The sequence below is a fragment of the Propithecus coquereli genome, unplaced genomic scaffold (assembly GCF_000956105.1).
Source record: "Propithecus coquereli isolate 6110/MARCELLA unplaced genomic scaffold, Pcoq_1.0 Scaffold187, whole genome shotgun sequence".
Classification (NCBI taxonomy): Eukaryota; Metazoa; Chordata; class Mammalia; order Primates; family Indriidae; genus Propithecus; species Propithecus coquereli.
Window position 1 is genome coordinate 62,651 of NW_012143523.1, and position 20,366 is coordinate 83,016.

At 39.6% G+C, this 20,366-nt stretch overlaps 1 protein-coding gene across 1 annotated transcript in view; it reads left to right on the forward strand.

Annotated features, from left to right (window-relative positions):
* Positions 1-3,490: 3,490 nt before the first annotated feature.
* The window catches only part of LRRC4C (leucine rich repeat containing 4C), a 228,046-nt gene continuing 211,170 nt past the window's right edge, over positions 3,491-20,366 (forward strand). The window contains exon 1 of the mRNA XM_012642791.1: positions 3,491-5,418. The gene's annotated coding sequence lies outside the window, so the exon portion shown is untranslated. The remainder of the gene's footprint in view (positions 5,419-20,366) is intronic.

Consider the following 20,366-nt stretch of genomic DNA (forward strand, 5'->3'; position numbering starts at 1 on the left):
AATAACCTGAGTTAAAATCTTGCCTCCGTCACTTCCTAGCTAGGAGCTCATATTTAACTTCAACTCCAATTTCATTATCTATAAAATGAGATTATAATTGTACCTACTTCATAAGATTGTTGGAAGGATTGCATGAGCTGAAATATGTAACATACTTAGAAGTATACTTGGCACTTATAAGCTCTAGTTAAATGCTAATTATTCATACAAATTTTAAAAAGTATGAAAGCACAGAAAAGTAAGACTATATGGGGTGAGAGCTGAGTAGAGTGTTAGCAATCATAGAGGAGGTGCACTGAAAAAAAGCAGAAATTTGCAAATTTACTTGGACTTTAGGATCCTTATCTATATTTCAAGGAATAAAGAATAGATGATTGTTAGGATATATTCTAGTTCTGAAATCTAACATCTATATAATATTGTCTAGCATAGCATATGTAGTAAACTCCTACTACATACAGCATGTCAGAGTAATTTTCAAAATAGAAGCTGGTTTAATGAAGTTAATTCACATGTCATTATGTGTGACTATAGAGGCAAGCTTGATACGATTATCTCAGAGGATATTCTGGTCCCTGTTTAATAGTATTGGAAGTGAAAAGGAAACATCTATTCCCAGGATTTATAATACAGAATAAAGACTCAAACCGTAAGTATGTATTGTGCTTTAATAGAGTAGCATGCAGCCTGTTAAATCCAATTAATAAACACAATAGACACACTCATATTTTCTTTATTTTCAAGCAAAGTTACTGAATTCATTCTACTTCCTGGTTTGTATTTCTGATTACAAGATGCTGTCCCCTGCTGTTTGCTAAAGATTACACCATCTAGAGTCACCAACACACAGTGAAATGACACGATAGCTTTGTTTCACTACCCAAATGTCTGCAAATCAGAGGAGAGCAAACATAGAACTCTGTACGTCCATAAAGCAAACCTGCCATGTTAGCACTGTGCCCCATCTTGTCAAAAGTTATCTAATTTCAATAGCATTTTGTCTTATCCATGCTTTTGGTAACTAGATGGGCTAATAGGCAGTTTGATGATGTGACATTACTTCTTTTAAAAGAACTTTTATAAAAAATTTACTGGAACACATTCTTTGTCATTATTGACAGTATCTGACAACCTCTACTACATAAATACCTCTAATTATGTTGCTATTAACAACAATTTAATTTGCATGTGTATTTTTATGGCAGATAGCTTGTTTACTACTTATTTCAATTCTCTTTAAGTCAAGTCCTTCAGTGATAGATGTGGCAATGCCATCCCATCAAAGGGTTACAGATTTACCTCTGAGATTCAGGGCTGATAGTGACGGCCTGCACGTTCATGACTGTATTAGAGGTGTCCGCCATGTTATCAAAACCTAGGCATTATAGCAAAACAGAAGAATTGAAATTGAGTAGATCTGGCTTCAAAGCTTGGCTATGTAACTTTCCAAGTATGTAACTTTAAGCTTCATTTTCCCCATCTTCAAAACCTCTCAGGGATTGTTTTGAGTATTAAATAAGGTAATACATATCAGAAGTATAACAAAAGGCCACACTATATGCATGCTCAATAATTACTGGTTGAATCTGAATCTGAAAATGAAAGCCAAATGACTAATTCAAGGTCACCTAGTGTGAATGATTAGCTGATGTGGGCAAAGATACTGTAGCTGTTGAATGGGAAGGTATTCAGGAATGGCAAGCCTTTCCTTTTTTTCATTTTGGCTAAACAGCTCTTATCCTTCCCTGCTGTTTTGCTTAATAGATTAATTCATTCTGAAAGGCATTCAAGATGTCTGGTAGATAGCTAATAATCAGCTTTGAAGAAACAAATCATTGGCCTCTCCCTTGCTGTCAAAGTTCCTAAAAAGAAAATTTTCATTTCAAATGGCTTCTAGCTTACTTCAGAACCAAAGGATAGATTCCTTTGAAGCTATCGAGAGCAGCTAGTGAATGTGCTGTTTAATGGTTTATTAGTTGATAAACTATAATTGACGATATAAGGGTAAGAGCTTCAAAACTCAAATTAAAGTTATAGTCAACTGCCCACTAGTGTTTTCAAACAATCAATACAGCATTCATTTAAAATAAAAGCAATGCCATTAACCCTCAACAAATTCACATTTTGATATAATTTATCACTACATCAAAGCTCTCCACAAAGATGGAGAAATTACAATAAATCACAATTCATGTATTAGGACAGGCCTTGAAAGTGCTGACATCTGAGATTCATATTACATCATGTCCTTAGCACTCAAAGAAATTTATAAATGTAATTTTTTTAACGCTAAGCAAGGAAATGCCCATGTGCTATAAAGGAAACAGGAAAGATAAAAGAACATTTAGTGTGAACTTGGATATGCCTCTGATGTTCCCCTAGTAAAACTTTTCTCTTTGTTGTCTGATTCAACTTTTCATTATCACTTACGCACTTTGTTTAAAACTGTTCTTAAACCAAGAACATAGTCTGATTTCTAGAAAATAAAGAAAATCAGCACAAAGACATTACTTAGGGCACACAAAACAGAGAAATATTTATTTACCCTCTCCCCCTCCAAAAAAATGTCTTATTGTTTGAGTTATCATTCCTAATTTTATCCGTTTCATATCTCAAGGTCACATACGTAAATGGCATAGAATAAATATCCATAACTTACAGAAAGGGCCTTATGATAATTATATAGCAGAGGAAGAAACCAATATAAATATAGTATTAATAGCATTAGTTTGTGGGCCTGGTCTCTCTTTCTAAGGAGACCCAGTGAAGTTGAAATGTGTCAACCGCTTCTCTAACACGAGTTGATGGAAAAGCCCACATCCAGGAGCAGAGGATGTTGGAATTGAGTTGTCAAGCTGTCCTGAATGTCTTGTACAAACTGAACAGGCCAATTTACTGCAACACTGCATAGGCTGAAGGCTACTATCTCGCCTTTAAGTTGCTTCCTCCTGGTGAGATTATGCTGCTCGACCACAGGCTCCCTCCGCAGTAGCTTTCTGAGCTACTCCTGATTCTTTCTGGTGATCCTATTCTAAGTAATAGTACTTCAGTAATCCTTACCTTGGGACCAGTCTGCTTGACTACCTAGGGGATAGACACTTACCCTGCAATTTGAAAGCAACAGCTTTGTATGTTTGGCGATAATTGTGAATCCTAAGTGGTGATTTGATTTCAATATCTTCCTTTCTGTAAAGCTCAAAACTCCTGAATTTCTGGATGAAAACAGGCAGGCTTTTCGGGAAAAAAAAAAAAAAAAAAACTGACAACTTCTCCCACACAGCCGGAATTTCTTTGCCTATTACTAACCTCCTAGCGTGGGGGTTGCTTTGACGCTGAGCTGTTACGACTCTGCCCTCCAGGTGGCAGCAGTGCCACACCTCAGAGGCTCCAATCCCCTCTTCCCTGACTTCAAGTGTTAATGCAATTGACCAATCAGTGCTAAGATGATGGGAGGTAATTGGGTAATTGTATTTTACTGATCACAAGCAGAGAAAGGGAAAGGAAAAGAGGAAAGAAAGAGGGGCAGAGGAGAGAAGGGGACTGCAGTCCGAGAGGAGCTTTGGGGAGCTAGGACCCTAAACGTCAGGACGTGGCACTGGTGGAGAGAAAGCCTGGTCTGGCAGTAGCTGCCGCCCGCGCAGGGAGAGCATTTATTGATTTGGGGGAAAAGGAGGGGAAAGAGAAGAGGGAGTGGGAGGAAGAGAGTTCAAGCCGGAGTGGATGGAAGGGGACCGGGGTTTCTGCCGCGCAGGGAGCCGCGAGCCAGGGCGATGGCGCTAAGCACGGCGCGGAGCAGCTGCGCTCGCGAGGACGCGTCTCCGCGCGGAGGACTAGCCGGCGTCGGGAAGCTCTGCGCCAAGAGGAACCAACTTGTGGCTCCAAAATGTACCCAACGCAGCTGGAAATGAGATCAAAGCTGCAGTTTCATTTGAGAAGGATGAGAAGAGCCAGCGATTAGGGATTTTTTTTTAACCCCTTTCGTTCTTCTTGGTTTTTTTTTTTCTTTTTTCTTTCATTTTTTTCGTTTTTTTTTTTTTTTTTTAATTTGCGTAACACCCCGTTGGTCCCATCACTTTGCCCTCTCCATTTGAAATAAAAGCCCAATCTGAACTTCCACCGCCGCGGTGTCCCCGGATCTGCTGCCGGCTGATGGAGAAGGGGACCCGGGGGCTGGCAGGGGCCACCGGAGAGGGAGCGCATCACGCGTCTCCCCCGTGATCCCGGCCCCGATCGCGGAGTTCTGCAACACCTGGAGGATCTGGACCGGGCGCCGGGGTGGGGGCGGGGACAGAGGAAGCGAAAGCCACCCCAAGCCTTAAAAAAAAAAAAAAAAGTAGCAGGGGGAGGAATGGGTTTCTTCTTGACAGCTGACGGAGCCTCGAAATTTTCCTCTACTACCTCCACCCCCGCCTCCGCCCCCACCCCCCGCACTCCGTTTAACGTGAGATTATGAAATTGTAGAGGTGGTGGAGGGGAGGAGACAGGATATAACGGGAGTTTGGAGGGGAGAGGGGAAGGTGGCTGGCCGGGTGGCTGAAATCAAAAATCCAATTGCGCACTGGGTTGTGATGAGAAATCTAATCAGATCTTTGGCGAAGGGGCTGGCCGGAAGGGTGGCGAGTGGGGGGAGTTGATCCCCAAATTCTTCGAAGGGGAAGCTGGGGAGAGGAATCGACAATGTAAAAGGAGACTTTTTTTGGTGGCGGTGGCTGTTGGGTGCCTTGCAAAAATGAAGGATGCGGGACGCAGCTCTGTCTTGGAGCCGAATGCAGTGGATAAACTGATTGTGCAAGAGAGAAGGAAGAACGACGCTTTTTCTTGCGGGACCTGGATCTTAACACAAATGTGTATATGTGCACACAGGAATCATTAAAAAAAAAATGAAATAAACCAGTGTTAGACCCGCGGGGGTTTGGTGTGTTCTGACATAAATAAATAATATTAAAACAGCTTCCCCCTCCCCCGAAAAGGATGATTGGAAATGGAGAACCGAGGATCCACAAAGAAAAAGTATGTCCGTTTTTTCTCTGTAAAGGAGAAAGTAAGCCAAGGAGATATTTTTGGAATGAAAAGTTTGCGGCTTTTTTAGGAAAGTAAAGACCTGATATGGTGGTGTTTTCTGTTCTTTTTGAATTTCCCACAAGAGGAGAGGAAATTAATAATACATCTGCAAAGAAATTTCGGAGAAGAAAAGTTGACCGCAGCAGAATGAAGCATTGATTGGGGGAGTGAAAGCAGCAGAGCACAGTTGGATTTGTGCCTATGTTGACTAAAATTGAAGGATAATTGCAGTTGGATTTTTCTTCATCAACCTCCTTTTTTTTTTTTTTTCTTTTTGGTGTCAAGATCATGTGTTTTCTCTTGTTCTTAACCACCTGGATTTCCATCTGGATGTTGCTGTGATCAGTCTGAAATACAGTGAGTGATCCTTATTTTCTTATTTATTGGTGAAGAAAATGTCCATTAATTTGCTGTTCTTAGTCTCTTTATCCACTCTCCCCCTTTAGTGTGATATTTAAAGACCTGGCTATTGAGGGGCAAGAAAATAAAGAAGAGGGTGGCCCGTGCATTTGCTCCAACAGGCTGTGCTCACTGATAAGCCGGTTTGCTCTAAGGATGCAGGTTGCCTGCATCCTGGGCAAACGCCTTTGCAAATGTTCACCAGGAAAAAAAATCTCCCCAAGAAAGCTGCTGCAGTATGGGGTGCCGGTGCTGTGTGATTGACACTCTAGAATGCATTTAAGTTGCATGGCAGCCCTGGAATTAGATGCACAAATGTTTAGCTATTGGAAATTGAAGGGACTCAATTTAAATTTCATCATTCAACCTGACGTTGCAGATCAACAGAATGTATTAACACAAAAAATATGATAATAAACCAAACAGATGAAGGGTGGCTTCTGGCTGGTGGGTGGGTTTGGGGGAGGAAGCTGGTGGAGAGAGAGGTGGCTGCACTTCTCACGATCTCTCTTGCACACACATGCCCAAATGTGGCCTTCAGATCACCCAGGTTCTCACCAGTGCTAAAAATGAAACAAGGAGGACCTACTTCTCTTCAACCCCACCTCCTTCTAACTAAGGACTTCTTTGGATAAGGGAGAGGCTATACAGAGAGGGTAGAGGGTCCTGGTAGTTGGCTTAGGTTTTGCCAGAAACATTCCTAACATCACTGGGACACAGCTCTTGAGAAAAAGGCAGACATCTAGTGCTCTGTGGTAACTTAGAAAAAGAAGCTGATAGAAAGGTTTTTGTGTTGAGCACCAATGCTTCTCATGTGCACCTTTGTCTTGGGGGAAAGAGACCAATATAGAAACATAAAAGAGAAGGTGGAAAATGCTTAGAGAGCCTGAGGGCCTGTAGGATCCCCTTACCCTCCCCCATAGCTGTCAGTCATGAAGCTGGGCTTTGAAACACAATTCTCCCCCTTCACCCTTCTCTATTTCTCTCTAGGGCCTTCTAGCAGAATCATAGACTCATATAACTTTAAAGCCAGAAGACTCCTCAGAAATCTCATGCCAATAAACAAGGAAACTGAGGCCTAGAGAAGCTATAACTCTTTGATTAATAGCCAAACAGAATGAGACAGGAGACTCACACAAGCCCCAGAACAGCAGACAGATGACAGTTTTGGATCCAAACTGGACAGGTATTAGCCACACATAGCCATACAAGGCTACTTGTGTCCCTAAGGTGCCATTTTTATCAGGAAGGGTGAGAGGAAGGTACACTGGTCCTGAGGGCTTGAAATAAACTTCTGCCACTTCAGACCTCAAGGACCGCAAACTCCAACATTCATTTTTCTCTCCTTCCCCACTCCCTCCCTTGCTCCCTTCTTTCCTTCCTTCCTTTCATAGCATAGTTCAGATTATACTGACTTTAATATTATTTAAAAAAAAAAAAAGGTCCATGTACTCTGGCATATCCCAAGGAGATGAAAGTCAGCAGTCTCCTGGGTCCCTTCTTAGCGTTGGGCACATTTAATCCTGTGAGTGGTGGTCCCCAAAGAGTCATTAAAGAACAGTGGAGTTAGATTTATATGAGAGAAGTGATAATAGAAACCAGAAACACCCAGCTAAAAGCATCTGAGTCTGTCCTTTCACTCGCATCATCTATTCTTATCCTTTTCATTATTCCTTAACTAAACTAGCCTACAGCCGAGCACTTCTCTAATTTATTTTTCTGGGCACATGTTTCCTGTCGGGACACAAATCAGGCAATAAATTTACCAACCTATGAAAATAATTGTGCAGGATTTTTTTTCCTCCTGAGCTCCCTGCAGGCTTCTGCATATCTTATCATAATTCTCTCCAGTTTTTTTGTGTGTTTGTTTGTTTGCTTATTTGTTTTATTTTACTTGATCATAGTTAAGTCACCATTTGTGGTCATCAAAGGGCATATTAAGTTCCTGTTCAGCTGCAACTTAGCACAACTGACAAAAAGTAAGAAGGAAAAAAATGTGCAATGATACTTTTTCCTTCATAGTTTAGCTCTGGGCTTTATATGGAAAACTCAGCCTTGCAATTAGGTTGGGTCTACCAATTGGGGGAGGTTTTATTTTTGTTTTTGTTTTTCCTTATATTTTTTGACATCAAAATTTCTTCAGTGCTACTGCAATTAGACCTCAAAGTACATTCCTCTCCTTCACAGTGTCACCCCCGCCCCCCCGCCTTCCACACTTGCATATACACACAGGCAAACTTTCCTGAGAGGGAGGGTGGGAGGAAAAGGGAAAGAGAGAGGGGGAGAGAGAGAGAATTGCTTTAAAATTGTGGGCTGAAATGTATCCTCCCACCCACCTCCACTTAAATGTGTTCAAATCTAGAGATGACGGGGCATCGAAGGCTGTCATCATTTTTCATACTGGTGAATCATTTCACCAGCTCTGCAGTTGGAAACGCATGACCCAGCTTGGGGTTTATCTCTTCTGGTTTTGCAGTCAGAGCTGTCCCTGCATCTTGGTCAAGTTGTTCATGCACTGACGAATGATGGTAGAGATAAAAACTTCTCAGTTGATTTCAGGGCTGAAGTTAGTGCCCCCTGAGTAGCATTTGTGAGTAAGTAGTTGTAGACTAGGATCTGCAGAAGACCACATGCCCAGAAAGCTGTTGGGTTCTACAAGTTTTGAAGTTACCTTTTCAAATGTCTTTCTCCTCTAATTTAATAGCTGTGCCCTTTGAGCAATACTTTTAATTTCCTTGGCTCTCAATTGTCTCATCTGTGGGATGGGAATGGTAATATCTAATTTGTTGAGTTGTTCTGTGAATGATAAGTAACATTATGCAAAACTTCAGGCATAACAGACCCTCTAAGGATTGCTGTTTGTTATGGTTATTTGGGGATTAATTTGGATTAACCTCCTGAGAATGAATAACAGTCTGGCCACGCACTTGAACAGTTCTAGCGGCTGCACTTGAAAACTAGGGATTGTGCACCTGATCTTACAGTAGTTGCCAGGTTCCTCTTTTGAGGTCTTATTGGGACAGATTGGCTCAGTATGTTATTTTGGATATAAAACCTTGTGTTGGACCAGAAACTGTAAATCGTGATTTTTTTCCTAAAAGTATAGAAAAATGAATCTCAGCAAAAATAATATTTAAATGAAATTTTAGGGGGAAATAATACAATTAATATGTTGTGTGTGCTTTTGGTCTAGAAGTTGCATAAAGTAGCCCTTGTATTCTAAATGTATCATTTTAGCTACATATTACATAGTCTGGCCCTGGAATGCATGAAATAAAGGCAAATGTGTATGCAGTTATATAATCAAAATTACATGGTATAAAATTTCATTACTAATTTTAAGGCCCCAAAGACCAAATTTGGATTCACTGTCTTCCTAGTCAAAATGAATCCTACATTAGTTAAATGATTATCTTTACTTTGTGATAGGCTAAAAGCCAAAAAGAATGTATGGGGTCAAGAAGATTTAATGCAGGCATAGACGTCATTGTTTGCATGTGCAAATCTTCCAGCACCAACTTGCCAGTGGTTTTCTGAGGCAGCCAGTCCTGGTCATTGCTCGTAATTTCATTCTCTACAGCAGCAGCCCTGTGCTTTGTCGGTTTCCTCAATGTGCTTCCAGGGATTTGTTTTCCTCTTAAGGGAAAAGGAGTCCTGTTGTAATGATTGTTATTCTTGTCATATCTGTGGTTCACAATAGTACAGTCAGGCTTGGGAGATACCCACTGGATTTTTATGCTGTTTCTTTCCAATGACAACAACCTGAAATCTGTGTCAGTTGCGGAAAAGCATCTTAAAGTTAACCATTTTCATTGACCTTATTAAGAAGAGATGGAAATTATCAATGGAAGTTCTCACTATTTGATAAATTTTAGTTTTTTGCATGCTTCCTAAAGATGACTACGAAATTAGGTAAAACTTGAACTCTGGCATCCTAAGTGAATTCAAATACTCAGCTTTCCTCTCGGTCACATGTGTTGCATGCACCATTTAACCTCTCCGAGACTGTTTGCTTATCTGTCAAATAGAGGTAATAACAACTGCATGTCACTGACTGCCGTGAGGACAAAATCAGATTGCATATGTCATGCACAGCAGGCATTCAATAAATGCACATTTACATTTATCATCTTTGATTTTAGTTTAGGTAATTCATGGTTTGCAAAAAAGAGATATATTCTCTGTTGGAGAGAAGCTATTAATCTAAGTTCATATCGGCATAGATTAAAAAGAGAAATATATAGAGAGGATTAGGTTGGAGTAACACAAATAGATACGACCATTTGGGGTAAGATTCTACACTTATAAAACATATTTGGAAGTGCCTAAGTGAATGCTCTCAGTAAAGACAGAAATATACGTTGTGAATTGTGGAAAATATACTCTGTGTCCATGTAAACTTTTGTTAGATTATCAAGTACTTTATAGGGGAGGCACAAAAAAATTAATGACTTGTGAATGGTGTCTTAGAAGACTCCTTAAGGGGATCAAGAATCTGTTGCATCTTTCTTTTCTTCGAAACAATTTCTCTGGAGAAATATAAATTTGACAGTTGAAATTTGGTTGGGCAGGTCTGAAATAATGTGCTTGTCACACTCTCTGAGAGCAAGAACTTTATTCTGTTCTCTGGCATGTCCTTAGCACTTCAGAAGAATGCCTGACAAATTGTATGCATGCAGTAAGTATTCCTGAAATGCCTAACTGAAATTAGTTTAAGAGACACCCCCTCTAAAGGACTCAAATGCACGCATATACTTATGTGTATGCAAACACATGCAGGCACACACAGGAAGCCTGGCTTTCAGGAATCTATAGAAGTTTAATGAGAAATACCAAGCAGCTAACTGACTGTGTGTGCGTCCACACGCACAGAGCAACATTAAGTGACTTTCTTATGCTGGAAAAGCTGAGGTCTGAAAGTTAGATAACGCAGTGTGTTTTTCTTATTCTTGGAGTTGTCAGTAATAAAATGTGATACTTTTTACATCATCTCACTTCTTCAGGTCTTATAGTCTCCTCTGTTAAATAAAGGTAAAAACCAAGGTTGCTTCAAACACTAAGATTTTAGGTTTCTGAGTTCATAATTGACTACCTAGGAATTCAGGATTCCCAGGAATTAAAAACATATAATCCCTGATCACAAGAAACTAGTTATTAAAATGTGCAGAGGAACCCCATGGTATTCTAGGGGAAAGGCGGAATCATTGTTACAATAACAGATATACGGGTGAAAAGGTGAAGGATATTCCCAGATGGTTTGTAGGGGAAATACAGATTTGGAATAGATAAACACTGGATTCTACTTTGTTTCACCACCTGTTAGCAGGGACATCCTAAATTGGCCAATTAACCTTGCTAAGTATGCCTCAGTTTCCTCAAGTGTAAAATTATAATTTTTTTTTTTTGCAGTTATTCTGGGAGCATTAAAATGTCCACGTATTTGGCAAATGATCAATATTCAATAATTGCTAGCTTATTTTTTTAAATCTTTGGTTACTTTATATAGAAATGTGAACATTTAACATTTAATAGTCTGTGAGTATTTTGCTTTACATTTGCTGAGTATGTAAATAAAGACTTTTTGCCACTTTACTATCAAAGTTGGTAATATTATTTTTGATAATGTTTTCCAATGTTGATTAAATTCTTAATGAACTCTAAAAATGATGAAAAACTTATGGAAGATTAATATATGTTTATTTCTACTTGGCACAGCCTTATGCCGATGGAAGCTTTCAACACTTATGGGGGTTACAGGTATACAGTAGTCCTCCATTATCTGTGGTTTTGCTTTCTGTGATGTCAGTTACCTGTGGTCAACTGTGTAGTCCAAAAATAGATGAGTACAGTACAATAAAATATTTTGAGAGAGAGAGTGCAAACATAAATGCACATTCATGTAATTTTTATTATAATATGTTGTTCCATTTTTATTATTCAATATTGTTGACCTCTTACTGTGCCTAATTCATAAATTTAACTTTATCATAGGTATGTCTGTATAAGAATAAATGTAGTATATATAGGGTTTGGCATTATCTGTGGGCAGTTTCAGGCATCCACTGGGGGTCTTGAAACATATCTCCTGAAAATAAGGGGGGACTACTATAATTTAATAATAACAGTAGTTATTGAGCTACCAGTTATTGAGCATTTGATATGCATTAAACATTTTATTGAGAATAGAACATGTATTTTGCTCCTCAATCCTCACTTAGGGAACAGAAGGAGGCTAAGCAATTTGTCTGAGGTTATACAGCAACTAAATGGTGAAGCTGGAAATAGAAGTTACATATCTCCTGACTTCAGAACCCAAAATCAAAATCAATAAGCTCAAACTTCTTGACTTGGTAAAAAATAAACATACTAGTTCACCATTATATAACCTGGTACTCAATTTGAATATTTTAATTGGAATTAAGATGTCCACAGTTTCTCTTCTTCCTATTTTCTGAAATGGAAGCTCTTGAGCTGGTTAGGTCACATATACCTTGTATATTTTTGTCAGTTCTCAGTAATATCTAAGTGTCACTTTAAGTAAGGAAGTGACAACTTCTAAGAAAGACTTAGGAAAAATTTTCCTAACTCACTGAACATGTCTAACTGACAGAAAGCCTTTGCAAAGTACTATGAGATAATCTAGGCATTCAGAACTGTATGAAAAATAAGGTCAATGCTAATAATAAATTTCGAGTGTAGATACAATATCCTGTAAACCAGATGGACTCCTGATTTGTGGGCACCCAACAGCTGATTTTGGTTCTTCTCATGCTGGATGTCTCTGTAGCCCTTGATGTCATTGCTTTGCTTCTGCCTTCCTGAAATGCTTCCAAGGGTTTGAGGCACTACTCATTGATCACTCCCTTTATGCATTTCACAGCACCCTCCTCTTATTTTTCTGCTCTGCTCTTTACATGTGAAGGCTTCCCCTTCGAGTATCTTCTATTTCCAGTCTCTCTGCATTGCTGAGAGATGTCAGTCAGGTTTGTTTTGAGAGACGAGACTCAAATCCTAGCCAACCTGTGTATGCCGAAGACTCGTGAATGTCCAGTGCCAGCAAGATCCCACTTACCAGGCTTCCCTGCAGGCCTTGCAAACTTAATACATCAACTGTAACTGACTACTTTCCCTCCGGGGACCTGTATACTAATATTTACAGTTTTAACTGATATCAGTATCTCTTTCACGGCTCTCCTAGCCAACCAGTTATCAAGTCCAATCTACTCACTATTTCACCCTCAGCTTTTGTCTGTCCTGCTACTGCCTCAGTCCAGATGACAGTGTTTCTCTCCTAAATATCTCTAATTAGTCTTTCTGATGATGCAGATGTCTCTTCGGTATACTCCATTATTCATTCTTCCTCTAGAAGTATCATCCCAAGAAGTAAAGCTGAACACCCTCTTCTCTATATTCTATTCAGTAGAAATATATGTATGGAATAAAATCCAGACTCTTCTCTTGAAAGTACAGTCTGGCCAGCCTATTCATACCCTCTCTCATCTGCCTGCCATACTAATGCTTCATTCCTCCAGAAATATACCAGGGTAGTTTTGACCCAAACCTTGCGAAAGCTGCTCTATTTGCCTAGATATACTCTTTATATGCCAAGTCTCAGAGCAAGTTACCTTCTCTGGGGAAGCCTCCTCTAGCTCCCCTGGGCCCACTGAGTCTCCCCATCCCCTGTACATGAACACTGTGTTCATACATCTGTGATAGCTCTTATCTTTGTTACAGTATATCTACTTACTTGGCTATAATCTGCTAAGTTTGTGCAAGATTGTGACTTCTTTTAAGACATGGACCTCACTTTATTCATCTTGTCATTTCCCACATCTAACTAGCATAGTACACAGGCATTTTCAATATATTTTGGGAGAACCAATGAATGAGTAGACTAGCACATCTTTAGAGGAAAGAGATTCCTTCAATTTAGTTTATGATGTAATTTCCCAATACTTTTACCATTAAGATAAACTTTTATTATTTTTTCTCTAGGAACCCATATTTCACAACTACTTTGCTTAATAAATATATTGCAATTCGTTTCTCCATTTTTACTAATACAAAACATATACCTGCCAATCATCAGTTTTTGAAATGCACTAGATGAACATTGTTGCTATGATTTGATATAAGTTGAGCCAAAAGCAAAAGGGTTTTAATTGCCTTATGCAAGTATATGAGTAAGTACATGTATGATTTCCAGTTGGCTTTTTGTAATATTGATATAGCTGTCCTTGAGGATCTCATTTTTTTTTAAATCATTCTGTAAATATATTTTAATGCCAATTTTATGCTGAAATTTATAACTGCTAATAGACTTGTTGCAAGTTTGGCAATGCACAATCCTGACATGGTTCACAAATACTGTTGTTTACAAAATTCAAGGTGGCCCCTAGAGTTATGCCTTGCACAAGCTTCACAGTTGCATGAAGTGGGCCATCCTACTCATGAATGACTATCCGAAAGAGACTATGACTTTCAAATTTGAGTAAAGTCTATACTCATGCAAGGAGAGGTTGAAAAAAAGATCCTCCCTTTAGTAAAAGTGTCTTGATTAAAAATATATATATATATTGGGTGGGCACGATAGCTCATGCCTGTAATCCTAGCACTCTGGGAGGCTGAGGCAGGAGGATCGCTTGAGGTTTGGAGTTTGAGACCATTCTGAACAAGAGTGAGACCCTGTCTCTACTAAAAATAGAAAAATTAGCCGGGCATGGTGGTGCGCGCCTGTAATTCCCAGCTACTTGGGAGGCTGAGGCAGGAAAATCGCATGAGCCCAGGAGTTAGAGGTTGCTGTGAGCTTGGCTAATGCCATGGCACTCAAGCCCTGTGACAGAGCAAGACTCTGACTCCAAAAAAAAAAAAAAAATGTACACACACACACACACACACACACACACACAGAGTGGGAGAGAGCACGCTACAGTCATTTTTCTCAACATGTAAACACCTGGCTTTGTGGGAGCCAGGCATACATTCACAGATGTATTAGTTTGACTTCGTGCTTCAGAAGGATACTTCCTCCTTTCCTTCCTGAGGAACAGCAAAAAACACTGGGTTAGAAGAAGGAAAGTGCTAAATGGTAAAATACTATTTAATTATGGTTTAGTTTTATTCTGCAGTTTTTGAAGATAAACGTCTTGAATATGTTAAATTGGAGTATTTGAGTTTTTTAGTTCTTTTTTGTTTTTTTCCTAGTTTTAGATGATTTTTTCCAGTTTAGAGATTACTATTATTACTCTCTAATTACTATTATTACTCTCTAATAATAGTAATAGTAGATGACAAAGCATTTATAGTCATACTTCATGGTGTTTTTAAAATCTAGCTATACCTTTTAATCCTTTCAACAAATTTTAATCCCAGAACTTCCAGAGCAATTATTTCCTTACTGCTATGTCCCCTATGATAAAGCATGAGGAATTGGAAAGGTGTGCAAGGGAAGATTTATTTAGAAGAGGCAGTGATGAGTTTGTTCCCCAGTTCTTGCCAAACTACAAACTGCTGAGACAGCACTGTTTTCTTGGGAGGGGCCCATTAGTTTTATCCCACCAATTTTGACCAAGTCGCAATAGGGAATGTAGGAGAATTTAGCCATCTGATTATATTAATATTTGTTTATTTGTTGCTAAAGTAGGTATGGAGGGAGATGGGGACAGCCACAGATTTTAAAAAGATAAGGCCTTTTTCTTATAATGACTAATACAGTGCCCTAATTATTAAAAACATCTATTATTGTAGATGTGGTCCTGCCTAGAACAAGCTGATTGTGATGCTCTCAGAGATGTCCTATTGTCAATGCAGCTAATCATTTGTATGTTGTTTGTTTGTTTGATTGTTTATTGATCTAAGAACTGTAGTACTAAGGAACTCATTTTCAGTACAATAGACGTGTTTTCTTTGAACTAGTGGCTCGATAATGAGGATGAGAACTTCAATAACTAAGATACGGAGTTTCTATAAAAGGTGCAGATATTTGAAAACGTAAAGATGTGCCTCTCCTGAATGGTTTACAGTTGAACCTGAGCCAGATCTCAGAGTGTGCTAATTTTTGTGACCTTAGGCAAGAGTGAGAGAGAGAAAAGAGAGGAAGAGATATCTCACCCCAGCTGAGCTGTTCTAATCTGGGCAGAGAGAATGCTGATAGCTCAGTTAGCTGATCTCTAGGGAGAATTTCCTCATTGGGGACCAGAGCATGTGTGCGGGTGAATGAATCCAAATGTATTATGGGAGATTTCCAGGGAACTCTGATTTTTACTAACTGAAAAGGCAGAAAGTCAGAAGCCACCCTAAAAGAGTTAACATCGACACAGTGGTGTTTAGGAAGGCAAGAATGGAACTATGAAGGCTTTCTCTGTATTGTTTGAACGTTGCCATGGTGATAGTTTCCAGCAGAAGTTACATGTTTTTCAATTCCCCAAAGCAACAAGCAGCCTTTCCCTCTCCTCACCCCCTCTACATCCCTCCCTATTTGCCTTCATCCTTAGTCCTCCCCATCCCTTCCCTCCTCCCTCTGTCCTTTCTTTTGTTCTCAAGTTCTTCAATCATTCCTTATTAAGGACAAAAAAATATTGCAACTCCAAGAGGTCGCTTTTAGGTAGAAAGTGAATCAGACGTTTACTTCTGTCCAGGTTTCTGCACACCCCTCCCAGTCTGTTTATGTACTAAAGACCTAATTAAACGGAAGCTGTGGATGGAAGCAGGGTTGGGGCTTTCCCTTGTTGGTAGGACACAGAACATATTATAATGTTTGGTGTTGTGGCGATATGTTAATTGGATCGCTCCAGGCAAGTGCAGAGCAGCAGTCTCTGACAATTAGAAAGAACAATGACTTTACTATGAGGGAGCCCACTCTCTTAACCAGTGGAAGGATTAGCATGCATTGCAGGTCTCAGGAAGGTTCCTGTAGACCCCGAGAGAGATCTACAGTTGGAAATGCCTTCTGTCTCTTTAAAGCTAGGCTTCTGCCTCTCCTTTAGCTTACTTTACTGCCAAGGAAAGGGGAGTGAAAGGACAGAGTGAGAAGTGGTTTGGTGGGCTTGTGGGGGACCCTGTTGCAGACCTGGGCCATGGGATATATTGCAGGGATATTAGGAAGAAATCTTTGCCTGCTTAATGCACGTGGCCAGTGAATTGTGAAATGGGTCTCATTAGAGCCTTTCATATCCCGGCATGTGCCAAAGTGCTTTGCCGGCACAGCGCCATCACTTCAGGTCCAACCCTTCTGCTGTTCACTGCAGCCAAAAAGGGACAGAGGCTCTGTCTGTATTAAAGCCTTCAGTCCCATCGCTCTCTGTCTACTGTTCATTGTAAGACTCCTCTGGGCCTTTCCGTCCAGCCAGGGATGAGGCCCAGCATATCCTCTAGGTGTTTATAGAGAGGAAATATAAAGAATTTTGAGCATCACTGATGGGTTTGAGGCAGTCAGTGGGTGCTGACACCCAGATGCTCCCTCTCTCTCCCAGGGCTGGCACTGAAGCTATATCTGGGCCTCCCTGCAAACATGCCTAGATACTCACCTGAAATAGAGGATGGGTATAGTTCAGGGTCCAATAAGTCATCAGGGACCTTTATGTTATTACATTTAGAAGAACTCTTTACTTTTCCTCAGATTCATATATTAAAGACTTTAAAATGAAATTATATCTTCCAAAGCATAGCCCCCATTGGTAATACTAATAATTGCTCTATACTGAGTACTAACTATGTATCAGGCACTGTGCCTGTCTCTTATTTAGACCAACCTATGAATCTACAAGGTTGATATAAAAGCACAGACATACAAGCCAGCTGACATGAACCCTGTCACTTCTTAGATTTGTGGTTCAGGGCAATTTGCTCACTCTTCTAAACCTCAACTTTCTTTTCTACAACATAGGAATAACTATAGTACAGGGTGGTAGTGAATTATAAATGAAATAATGCATGTAATGCTTTTAGCAGACTGCTTGGCACAATAAAATACTCAAGCTATTATTTGGAAAAATATAAGAGACATTTTCTTACCACAGTATTGTGAAATAATTACTAGGCATCTCCCTCAGGAAGAAAGGTGTTAAAAGTAATTAAGGGCAGAATGTTGAATAAAAAAGGAAAAACAACATTAGAAAATGAGTTTCTGAATTTGGAATGGTAAAATTCCTGATGTTTTCTGTGTAGCTCTATAGTTTGGAAAGCAGAATTGGTAAGATCAATGAAATACACGCTTGTTGCATTCATTCTGGGTAGATGATTTCCATCCATTCATATTAGGGTTTTCTTGTGGGATTGAGCTCTTGGACTTGTATCAGTTGTGATGCCTTAGACTGGAAATAAGAGGGGAAAAAATCTAACCAGGTAAAGCAAAACAAGTAAATAAATAAATAAATTACTGACACGTGATTGAAAAAAAAATCCTACAATATATGGTGTTCAAGAATAGCATGATCCAGATGCTCACAATGTCACAGGGATTCCTGCTATATTTTCTCTGTACTTTACTTGGCTTAATCTTCTTCAATGGGCCATTTTCATCATCAGGACATTGTTTTGTACTCCTTAAACCAATAACAAAAAAAAAGATGCAGTTTTGTCTCAGCATTCCCAGAGAACATCCTGAGATCTCAGCTGACTAGACTGGCTTCCATCATGTGGTCACTCACAGACCATCACTGGCTTCCAGGGAATGTAATTGAGGGTCAAATGCATCCATAAATGGAATTCAGGGGCTATTGAGAGACAACAAGAATTAGACACTAAAGAGAAAACCACAAATACCTACCCTGTGTCGGGTGATGAAGAGTGGAAAGGGCAAGTTGCTATTTTTCACAATATAACTTGCTACAACGGTTAATTTTGCTTGTATTTCTCTGTAATGCTACATTGTATACAGGTATTGAAGTATTAATAACCATTTAAGGAGTTTTGTTCTTCCTGCAAATCTGCAGCTATCAATTTTTCAGTGAAGCAACTTCATCTGCATTCATGCTATTTTTACTTTATTCTTTTCATCTCTTAGGAAAAGGTCTTTATTTTGGAAGGGAGTTTATAGGCTTTTCTGGAAACGAGGAAACAGAAGCAAGAACAAAAGAATCCTCTTCAGTCAATAGCAGTTCACTGGTAGAGGTCCTTTATACCGCCTTGAACACCCACAGTCCTGGTGACCTGCACCAGCCATGGGTGTGCTTCTATCCAACTTTAATTTAATCTAACTTGTCATTGCAAAGGTCTCAGCAGTGACATAGACTATCCCTGATCTCTTCATTTTGCCTGCCCAGGGATAGTGAGCCAAGCGATGTGGCACAAACTCTTTTGCTTCTTCATAAGCAGGCTGAAGGAAAAAATTGTCTGGGCTTTGGATACAAATATTTGTTAAGGTCTGTTCAAAGCACATGACTTCTCGCCAAGTTCAAAGACTGGAAATTATATCTTTTGAAGTCTTAATACGTGTATTCCATATTGGGGACACTACAGACACTCAATTTGTACTTATGTAGTGACGTGTTCAGAATTGAGAACCAAACCAGGTTCATGTGCTTCTCATGAAAGGTTTTGGAGAGCAAATGTCTGGGGGAGTAGGTTTCTCCTGGAAAGTTAAAACAACGAAGAAGACTGCCACTTTGTGACCACCTGGTGTATGGTGGGGATTGTAGTGAGTTATTTCACATATTTTGTCTCATTGTACCCTTATCACAACTGTAATAATACCAATAACAATACAAAGTATCAATAATACGTAACATTTATTGAATGATTACTATGTGTAGGCACTGTTCTAAATATTTTACTTTTGCAAAGACACTGAATCCACAAGCGGATAGGCACCCTTTTTAAAAGTGAGGAAAGGCAAGTTCAGATAGGTTTAATGACTTGCTCGTGTCCCAGAGCCAATGAATGGCAGAACTCTATTTCAAACCTCTGGTCAACCCAGTGGTTTTTTTATTATTCTGTGCTGCCTCTCCCATGAAACAACATAATAACAATAATAGTCTGATGATTGATTTCTTTAAGTTTAAAAAGGTAAAAAACACAGAAGACATGTAACCCTTTCCTTTAACATCATTGCTTTTTATTTTTCCCCTCTTCTTTTCCTGGGTGTTCTTAGCTTTGACAGCCTCTTACAGTATTTTGTAGTCTTTCGTTTGGCCAGGATGGCTGCCCAGCCCTAACTCTGGATATTTGAAAGTAAAGCTTTTCCTGCACCATTTATTTTAAATGTATCAATCATTTGAGTTCACCACAAATAAACTACGAAGGTTTTTTAGAAGAACCTACTGTTTATCTAAAGTTGGGAATAGTGAAGAAATATCTTATATCCCAGTGGTCCCTGGCAACTGAACTTTCAATACCTGTGTAGACAGTAGTTGGCCGGCCTTCCTTAAAATGCGATGATACTAATAGTCACAAGCTTAGCTGCATAAGGCTGTACCACATATTCCTTGCCTCAGTGGCAATCATCAGAAGACATCCTCCTCCACACATAAAAAAAGGAGATTCGGCCATTTTTTTCTGTAGCTCTTAAAACTCTTGACTCTTGACAGCAGGATGGAGTGTAGGAGAGGCAGCAGGAGATACAGTGATATAGTTGAGACACTGTCATGGCTGCCTTTCCCAAGGAGGTACTGAACAGAATTGTCATTTTTGGTTCATCTGGGCATTAGGCCAGATCAGAGGCAATGCCCCCAATCAGTTTTCTTACTCCTTCAGCATATCACCCTTTATTTCACTTATGACACACACAGACCCTGCCACATCGGGGAAGGCAGGCAAACCACAGTGCGATTGCAGAATCTATGGACACAAACGCTTGCTCACTTATGTACACATACACACTTGATCCCCATCAAGTGAGCTCCGTGTCCTGAATTCCCAGCTGACTTCTGAAGGGCCTTCTGGAGACATGAGCCACTTATCTTTCTCTG